Raw genomic sequence first — 10,935 nt, 5'->3', positions numbered from 1 at the left:
TACAGTGCAGCTCAACCTGGCAAAGACTGACCTCCGTGTCCTCCCTGCCACTCCAGATCTACAGCATGACTTCATCATCCAGTTAGGTTAATCACCAATAACCCTATCAAGTTTGTTCAGAAATCTTGGTGTAATCTTTGATAATCAACTGACTTTCAAAAAACCACATTGCAAAAACTGCTAGATCGTGCAGATTTGCATTGCACAACTTCAGAAAGATCATGCTCTTTTGAACAGAGCATGCTACACAACTTCTTATCCAGGCCCTTATCATTTCTGGGCTGGACTACTGCAATGCTTTTCTAGCACTATCAAACCTTAATAAATCTTTCGGAATGCAGTGGCATGACAGGTCTTCGATGAGCTCAGAAGGGCTCACGTCACACCTCTCTTTATCACCCTGCACTGGCTGCTGGTTGTGGCTTGCATCAAGTTCAAAACACTGATGCTTGCAAATAGAATGAACAAAGACTCAGTAGCCAATTGCGTCCACTTACTACTGCGAACCTCAGGGGCGTGCATCTTGCATTGGTGGATCCTGCCATGTGCATCTGCCTATAGTGGCATTTTCTTCTCCTCTTTATACTTATTTTAGAGGGTTTCTATAGCATGATATATGACAAATATCGAGCATGCATAATGTTACATGATGATCTATGTAATGCACAAGCACAAATCTCTCCACTCGCAAGCAGATTTCCTTCACTCACACAAATCTGGATGTGTTCTTTTAATTGTTCTTCTATGAATGGTCTCTGTTCTCACTCAGATATAACATGTACATGCTAAAACATTGTCTTCATATCAATGAACACTAAGGAGCTTTTTTTTTTCTAATTCAGGTGAAGAGTAGACTTGTCTCACGAAATGGAAGCAAGCTGATTATAGTCAGTCTTCTCTAGTTATTTGATTAGTTAGTTTAGTTAAGTGTCCCTTGTACTTATTTGAACAATGCTTGAAACTTGGTATTATGAGTACTCGAGTGTCTATTTGCCTCTTTAAGAATTTTTTTTTTCTTTTTTTTTTTTAGTATATGCAGTACATAGTTTCTTAGTTGACAGAGTAATGTGAAAAAAATACAAATAAAATGTCTTACCAAATTCTCTTCGTTGCTTCTGTGAAATGTCGGATCAGAGTAAATGATCTCTGCTGTATAAGTCTGAAACTGTTTTGACAATAATTATAGATGCATTAAAAAAAAAAAAAAAAAAAAAAAAAACTCAACTAGATTTTTTTCTGTACAACAAGCATTAATGTATGCAATTGAGGATTTAATGCCAGATTATTTTTGACAGCATTAACACATTTACTTTTAAACAAAACATATTTGTCATTTAGGAAACTCTTGCCTTCTTGATCAGTTTTTCTGTGTTTCCTGCAGATGCAAAAGATCCCAACTGCAGCTACAATCAACAGAGATCCAGCAGGAGCAGAAATCAGCACCATTAGAAAGTCTTGTTGTAAATTAAAGTTTGCATCCAATGCTGTAATCATAGAGAAGTGAATGACAAAAAAAAAAAAAAAAATATATATATATATATATATATATATATATATATATATATATAATGTCAATTAATAAACACATACTGTACATAGAGCTGTCGTACCTGAAGATGTGTGACAGAGTTGAGTGATATTCAGATGTGTGGTCTGGTTTGTGATGGGATTGTTGATCACACAGCTGTAGCTGTTTTTCTCCTGATATTCCACCTCCAGAGGTAGAGAGAGACTGATGCTGAGATCAGACACACTGATGCTGGACAATAAACTGTTTCCTTTGTACCAGGAGAGAGTCACATGACTCACATTCACCACTGAACACAGCAATGAACAAGATGATGATGATGATGAACAAGAACAGTCTCTGGTTATGATAGGAACAGGCATATGAGCTGAAAACATGAAAGAATAAACAGAAATATGGATAGAGTAAACAATTTTATTTTAAAGGTCCCGTTATTCGCGCATTTTTGAAACTTTGATTGTGTTTACAGTGTGCAATATAACATGTGTTCATGTTTCGTGTGTAAAAAAACAGTATTTTTCACACAATTCACCTATCTGTATACTGCTGTTTTCACTGTCACAAAAACGGGCTGATGACTTCCTTGTTCTATAAAGTCCCTCCTTCAGAAATATGTGACGAGTTCTGATTGGGCCAGCGGTTCCTGTGTTGTGATTCGACATCAGTTTAGAGCACGCGGCCCTCCTTGAAACGTGATTGGGCTAGAATGCACGTGTTGGAGATGTACTTCTAATCACAGGAGCGTTTTTACTGACGAGATGCGCATAGAAATCGCATTCATTTTTTGTGTAAAGCCCTAACATCTAGTAAACAAAGCTAAACAGCGTTGCCCTTTGTGTAATAAGTTACAGAAACTGTTAAACGCACCAACTTAAATAATAAAATACACTTTCCGGCTGTGGTCCAAAAACAACGCCTTCTCCAGACAAAGAGGGAACTGCTCCATCTTTCAAGAATAATCTTTGTGCGAATCCGGCATAAAACTGATTGAGACTGAGGAACTTGTCCTCAGCAAAATGTGCTGCACATAGTTTTACATGTGGATTATAATTTTCGGGAACCGAGTTAAACATAAATTGTAACCATTGATCTCTAAGTACAGCGTCCCTGGGAAGGCCAAACAGAGATGATTGGACTCCGAGATGAAAATATCAGCGTTTCAACGACATGGCAAAAACAAATGCAGGTCTTCCTCTTCTCCGTCGGAGTGCAACAAGGCCACGCCCCCTTTTTGTGTATTCATGTGGGCGGAGGTTAGTCAAAAAACTGTTTTAGTGATGTCATTACTGCAGGAACTAGAGGGGTGTAGTCCAAACGGGTCGTTTTTTGTAGGCGAATTCTGTTAAATCAAATATCTCGCTTGGCATTGAACTTTGAGTTTTTGAATTTTACAGATATTATTTATACTCTAACAACAACATTACACACTAACTAAAGTTTAAAAATGGGATCACGAAGAAGGAGACCTTTAATGTTGTAGTATTGAGTGAGTGTTTGTATGATCTGTCACCTCAAACTATAAAACAAGAATGTGTATGGCAGAACAAATGATCCATACTCACGATAAACAGAAACATTGAATGTTTTTGATGACAGTCTCGCTCCCCTTATCTGTTGTTCATAGAGTCCAGTGTGTTGGGTTGTGATGTTTGTGATGGTCAGGGATAAAGTTTCATTGTCCAGCTTCACTCTGTCTCTGAATCTCTCATCAGGAACATCAAATGTTGAAACGTTTCGTTTCTCACTGATTTTAACTATGAGATACTTTTCAGCTCCAAATTTCCATGTTATGTCATCATCTCCATTTAATTCAGTAACATTAGTTTTTAAAGTGACAGAATCTCCCTCCATCACTGACACTGTCTGGATTTCATTTGTTTCTGCACCAAACACACCTGATGAACATGAAGAGGTTTTGTCACTGATTAAAGTTCCTGTTGGTTTACAAATCCTAAAATCATCTATGTTTTAATCACTTGTATGTAAACTGAATAATATTCACCACAGCAGCAGAGACACAAAATGAACAGGGGTCTGTTTTAAAGTTATCTTCTGTGGGGCAAAATCAGTGTGTAAAGTTACATTAGTTGAATTGTGCTAAATATTTAGTTTAGTAAATGAGACACTTAGAACAGTATAATATGAACTTGCTGTTTCATTACCATCTTTCATTCTCTCAGGGCTTCTGCACATATGGACTAATGGCTTTCCATGACTTTTGTAGAAATTTATGATAACTGCATTTAAAATTTGTAAAACATGAAATTCTTTTGAAATTGAATTTACATTTAAAACAAAAATGACCTGATATTTAAAAGCAACTCTGTGGAGGGCTATGGCTTTCTGAATCACCATGCAGAACATACACAAAGACATCTACAAGACATCTCAAGATTTTCCATGATATTTTTCATAGTGATGATTCATTTGGTACAGATAATAGCAGATAAAAACAAAAGTCTAATTCTTAGCAAAAAAAAAAAAAAAAAAAACAAACAAACAAAAAAAAAACAATAACTTACTAGTCAGACTCCAGCAGAACACACAGAACAAAACACACATGTAAAACATTTTCTTCAGTGGTTCAGTTTCTGATCTAATAAAACCTCTGCTAAAAACACTCAAGCTGATGTGACTCCTCCCAGACAGAATTTGACACTCCTTGTTTGCACACTGTATTTGCATATTATATAATGCTTTATTTAATTCAATCCTTGTATTTTAACTTTTTTTAAATGCGTAAAATATTATACATTGTAATTCTATAATTAACACATTTTTGTAATATAATTGCCTGTCCGTGTTAAATGACCAGAAGTATAAGAAAATTGTGTGAGATGTGGATAAACTACATTTCATGATAAACCGAGTGAAAGTTTTGTGATTTTTAAATTGTTGTGTATAATTATAAAGTTCTTAACATTAGTGTACAAAACAAAATGTTATATTTAAACCTGTGCCATATCACACTATCGTTTTTACTAAGGTTCAGTTTCTGAGTCAGACTGAAAGCTGCTGTTGTCTGTTGTTCAGAAATGTGGGTTGATCTGTTGGGTGGAGGAGCATCCTGTAGGTGGAAGTACACATTCAGAGCATTTAACTTGTTGTAGTCGTGTTGTCCTGCTGCATTGAAAAGCTTTTCAAATGTGAAAAATTGTGATGAGGAACTGTGTCTGACTTAAACACAGGGGGTAGGGTGGCAAACATTTAAAATGTGTTGTGTGAGAGTGAGTCCACTAAATGCATGAACCGAAGACCCTTAAAAATGTCCCATAATACTGGGATAGGTACATTATTATAAAAAATGATGTTACTAATAAGTTAATGTTTAAAGTTACGGTAAGTAGCTACTTCATCTCCAGCTGAGATATTGCATCCTATCCAAAAATGATGCAAAAATACAACAGGCAAATAAATGTCTCTTGTGGAAATATGTGTTTTTGTTGTAATTCTTGATAGGATGTTGCTTGTTATGTTTAGATTTAAGCCCATGCCTAAAGCGAAATTTAATGGTCACAACTTTGACTCCAATTAATTATATGTAAAAGCTAAGGAGCTGTCTGTGCTGATAATTTTATGCACATTTAAAAATTCCTGATGCAAAAAATGACCAACTGAGAACAATCGTATGATTTTTTTTTTAGCCAAGCTGTTTAAGAGCTACAAACTTTTTTTGAGCAATAGGTAGCACTGTGCTGAAACTTCTCATATATCTCTGGCCATGATTGGTTTAACACAGACCAAATTTGGTCTGAATACATGAAATCATTGTAGAAATATAGCCTTATGTATAGTTTTCATTACATTTTTAATGTGCCTTTTACAAGAACATTTGGTCTGTTAAAATATTTCAATAGCTTTTTACCAGCATCTAAAGATGAACCCATAATGGTGAAAATGCTTAAGGGAAAATAAACCTCAGACGCACAATTGTCACTTGCTATATCATAAACGAGTGGAAAAAGGAGACTTGCAGGGACTTGTAGGATTTGTTTCCACCTGTTTATCATCCAGCAGCAAGTCACTATCACTGGAAGACCTGAGGGTTTAGAGGGATAGTTCACCCAAAAATTAAAATTACCCCATGATTTGCTCACCCTCAAGCCATCCTAGGTGTTTATGACTTTCTTCATTCAGAAGAATACAATCAGAGTTATATTTAAACATGTTGAGAGTGGTGTTCCAGTGGATGACTTAGGATGCAGGCTCCGGCAAGAATATACTAGTCTCGTGAGAACCAAGTTTAGTTTACAGTAAAGGAAAACTAGTCTCCTCTTGGATATATATTGAAATCCTCTGCCATTTATATTTACGAATCCTCGTTTTGTACTTCTAATTCATGACCGGTGTTTGTTTTGCGCTCTCTACTGCGCTTCCACGTGTGTCACTTCACACTAGCGATTATGCTATATAATGCTTTTTGTTAGTAACTCCCAAAAACTGATGAAAACTTACCACTGCACATTCACATGATACAATAACTATTACAAAATTGAATCAACAATCATCAAATGTATTCTTAAAATGATTCTGAGACATAGGCAGACAAAGAAAATGGATCTTTATGAAAAAAGGATGTGATATTGACAAGAATAGCTCTTCTACAAGTGTCACTAATGATGGAAATAAGTACTGAAACTTGCACTGGTATCAAGGCATGAGTAATACATATACATATACATATATATAAATACAACAGACCCAAATTCAAAGTTCATCACAGGAGGTTCTTCTCATGCTAACAGAAACATAGTCTACTACTTGATCCTCCTCTTCAAATTTATAAAAAAATGTATAATGCAAGATATAATGAAATATTTTAAATGAACAAAAACATTAAACTGAAATGTAGTAATAATACATTGAATAATGGAAATATGGTCAATAAAATATAAAGAATGATGTCAGCAATATACAGTTAACAGTAAAATGGCTTCTTTTGGAACTATTGAAGAAAGAAAATATCTGTTAATATTTTATAATACTATGTGATAAATCATTATACACATAAAAATACAAGTGCACACTGATCAACATCTGACTCTGCTGAAATGATAGAGACAGATAACGTAGTTTGAAATAATTAATCTTCCGCAGAACATTGTCTCATGTGTCATAATAGGTAGTTGACGCCTACTTGCATATGAATTTTACCAACAAAAAGTGTGTTAGAAAATTTAAATCAATATATTGTTTTCTGTGAGTGAGTAAACAAGATGATTTTCACATAATTTAAAAAATAAAAATTCTAGGCTACAAACTCCAGTTCTCAAAAACCCCGGGAACCATTGTTCTTTATGTGTTTTAGGGCCTTTTTCAAGTGTTTTAACATTTTTAGTTTTTCACTAACCATGCATAATATTTTTTTTTCTCAAAAACACAATCATGTACATGCATGCATTTCACATATTATTATATCCCAGTTTGTGCTGATTACAGTGAGATTAGACTTTACCCATTTAGATATTTATAAAAAACTGAAAAAAGCACAAATGTCAGGGCATGACAAAACTTCTCCAGGCCCCAAAAATACCCTTAGACTCCAGAGGGTTAAGAAACCACCTCTAAATCCAACACTTTACATTTTATTTGACACAGTTTTCACATTGACAGACAGATGATTGATCCTAGCACACTGTAAAAAGTGATACTCTATATTTACTCAATTAAATTGTGGCAACAGATTACAAGCAATATTGTTAATTACCTTTAACACATTAGAATTAATTAGAATTAATAAAGTGAGATGCTTAAAAGCAATTATTCAAAATGAGTAAAATAACATGAAAAAAAATAAAATAATATGTATTCAAGAATATCGGTTTTGTTGGATAAAACGAGAAGCACCCAGCTGCAGCCTGCATATAGAGGCGGGGTTGCACATGTCAACCCGCCCCATACCTACTGTGATTGGTTTGACCATCTTTCATAGGCATACATGATAGGAAATGTGTGTGTAGTTGGTGTACACTGTTAAAAATAATACACTATATTTAATTAATAAAATCGTGGCAACAGATTACAAGCAATATTATTAATTAAATTTAACACATAAGAATTCATTAGAATTAATCAAATGAGATACTTAGAAATTAACCATTCAAAATGAGTTAAAAATAAGCTAAGTTTAAACAAATAGAAACAACAACAACAACAAAAAAAAAAACATTTCTTTGAGAAAGAAAAAAAAAAAACACTATGCTAATGAACACTATGTTATGCATACCAGGCCAGTAGTTGGCGACTAAGAAACACAGCCCAAAAATGTAATCCACAAATTCATGTTTTAGTTGATTACATGGAGATCATACAGGCATCATGTTCAAAAGCTTATGTTGTCAAGCTACCAAAACAGAATCACTGCAGGAGAATAATCTAAATTTTGGTTACCATTACGGTGGTCAGTGTTTGCTTTAGTTGGGATCTTGACCCTTAACCTTTTAAACAAAACTTTTTTTGGTTGCTGTAATTGTGAGATTGCCGCTAGATAAGCCAAAAAAGAGTAAGATCAGGTGGTGTTGCTTGTTTTGACAGCATTTGGTCTGGATTTCTGAGTTGGTTTTGTCTTACAGGCAACAGTTGTCCTATTTTTGAACAGTATAAGGTCTGGACATTTAAAAAAAAAAAAAATATTTAGGCACACAGACATCAAGAATCAGCCTGAGAATCTCAACAATGAAAAACTTGTTGCACTGCATTCTGGGTGCCACCAATCAAAACCATTTATGGATCCCCTCATGCTGTCTGTCACCATTCTTGAGAATCATATGCTGGTTCTTGATGTCACTTAGTGCCAAAGAGAAAGTTTCCCTTCTCCGTCACAATTTTTTTTCTTAATCAGAATTCTTAAACTCTGGATTTCACATAAAAATCCAGGTCTTCTATTGTAGAATTACAGGTGTTGCTTTAATGAATGTCAATTTGTCTCCGAGAACAGGCTCAATTTATAATGCTCAGGCCAAACAAAGATTGTGCTAAATTGCAACCAGGACCACCGCAATTCTCTTAGCAAGTCTAGTTGTTATAATTCAGTTACAACAGCAGTACAAAATGTTAACATTAAAAAGTCAAGGGTCAAGAGCCCAACTAAAGCAAACACTGACCACTATAATGGTAACCCTACAAATGTACCCTTTTTTTCCTTCAGTGATTCTGTTTGTGAACTTTAGGTGTCTTCAATAACTCTGTTTGGGGGGCCTTAAGACACACACTTCTGAACATGATGCCTGTATCATATCTATGTAAGCAACAAAAATGTGAACATGCATAGTGTTTCATGATCGCCAACTACTGGCCTGGCATGTATAACATAGTATTCTTTAGCATAGTGTTTTTTGTTTGTTTGTTTTCAATAAAATCAATATTTTTGTGAAAATCTTACTTAATTTTTTCATGTTATTCTACTCATTTTGAATGGTTGCTTGTAACCATCTAATTTGATTATTTATAATTAATTATAAAGTGTTAAATGTAATTAATAATATTGAATGTAACATTTTAAACAATTTTATTGAGTAAATAAAGTGAATCATTTTTTACAGTGCAGGTGCAGCCATGAATCAATTAAATCTATACAACCGCTAGAAAGGTCAAAATGTATTAATATTATCATCAATATATATGTTGTGTGCATCTCAGTCTTCAAAATCTCAACCCCAATCCACTGCCATTTTAAAGCTTGGAAGAGCTAGGACATGTTTAATATAATTATGACTGTATTCATCTGAAAAAAGAAAGTCCTATACATATAGAAGAAATGAGGTCTGGGCAGCATTTCTCCTTTTTGTTAGTAACTCCCCAAAACTGATGAAAACTTACCACTGCACATTCACATGATACAATTACTATTACAAAAGTGAATCGATAATCATCAAATGTATTCTTAAAATGATTTTAAGTCATTGTCAGACAAAGGAAAGGGATCTTTATGAAAAGAGGATGTGATATAGACAAGAATAGCTGTTCTACTAGTGCCACTATTGATGGAAATAAGTACTGAAACTTGCACTGGTATCAAGGCATGAGTGTATTAGGTTGTGAATATATATAGACATGTATTTTCTCTTACAGTATATATTTATACATATTCAAAGTTCATCACAGAAGGTTCTTCTCATGCTAACAGAAACATAGTCTACTACTTGATCCTCCTCTTCAAATTTCTGAAAATAACATAACATAAGATAGAATCAAATTATTTTATTTACATATTTTTAATAAAGAACAAATGTAAAATAAATAGTAAAGATGAATAAAAAAAAAGTAATCTCCAGCCTAAATAAAAGATATATAACCAATAATATATCAATAACAAGACTGAAGTGAATATTTTTTCTCAACGAATTTGTGTCTTAGTAGTTTGATTCAGGTTCTTCTCCCTTTAAATATTTATATACATTTTTTAATAAAATTTTTTCTGCTTTAGAACATTTAATTTTATTCAAATATTCTAGTGTTTTCTCAGTAGCTTTACAAATGCACTCTAGTTCAAAATATGAAAGTAAATTAATCTAAATCCTTTTATCTTTAGACTCACAATAAAAAAAATAAATATAAAAACTAACTTACTCTTGTATGCCAGCAATAAACAATTATCAGTAAAATGGCTTCTTTTGGAACTATTAGAGAAAGAAAATATATGTTAGTCTTTTATAATACTATATGAAAAATAATTATAATTATACAGAGAAAAGTTCACACTAATCTTCATCTGACTCTGCTGAAATGATAGAGACATAATATAGTTTGAAATAAATAATCTTACCAATGCATGTGCATTTCTTTCGCAGAACATTGTCTCATGTATCATAATGACATGAGTGATCTCGTCTTCACAAATCTGAACTGTTTAAATGAGTAATTTGCAATGTGTTATGTTAGCGCTTCCACAGTTGAATCATTTATGCACACAATTAATTACATATATTTAATATTGCAATTTTAAAAAGTGCATTAACATACAGTATGTGTCATATAGTTACTTTTCAACAACTACTAGCAGAGTAAAACAATAATAATAATAATAATAATAATAATAATAATAATAATAATAATAATAATAAAAACAGAATTAGCCTTGCATGTGACAAGACCGCTAATTAGGGCAGACCATTGCAAAAAAACACTAACCGCACACATTATTTGGAAACGAAATGTTGTTACATTCATGAATTATATTAAATTACAGTATGAGCTATGAGTTGATTCAAATGAATAGGAAACACTTGCCTTCTTCATCAGCTTTTCTACATTTCCAGCAGATGCAGAAGATCCCAAATCCAGCAACAATCAACAGAAATTCAGCAACAGAGATCAACACTGTCAATGAATCTGAGTCTGGGGAATGTATAGGAGAGGAAAAGAGAGATATCCATGTAAGTTATTGCGTCTGAGCTACAACAATAGAC

The 10,935-nt window shown here is 33.5% G+C and overlaps 1 long non-coding RNA gene across 1 annotated transcript; it reads right to left on the bottom strand.

Annotated features, from left to right (window-relative positions):
- Window positions 1-9,075: 9,075 nt before the first annotated feature.
- LOC113100986 (uncharacterized) lies at window positions 9,076-10,328 on the bottom strand. The gene is made up of 3 exons (XR_003289872.1): window positions 10,293-10,328; window positions 10,097-10,146; window positions 9,076-9,690 (listed from the first exon to the last, which is right to left on the bottom strand). It is a non-coding gene; the product is annotated as an uncharacterized LOC113100986 (long non-coding RNA).
- Window positions 10,329-10,935: the final 607 nt, after the last annotated feature.

Source organism: Carassius auratus, unplaced genomic scaffold (genome assembly GCF_003368295.1).
Source record: "Carassius auratus strain Wakin unplaced genomic scaffold, ASM336829v1 scaf_tig00217435, whole genome shotgun sequence".
NCBI lineage: Eukaryota > Metazoa > Chordata > Actinopteri > Cypriniformes > Cyprinidae > Carassius > Carassius auratus.
The sequence above is the reverse complement of the archived record's forward strand: the minus strand, read 5'-3'. Positions and strand labels throughout refer to the sequence as shown.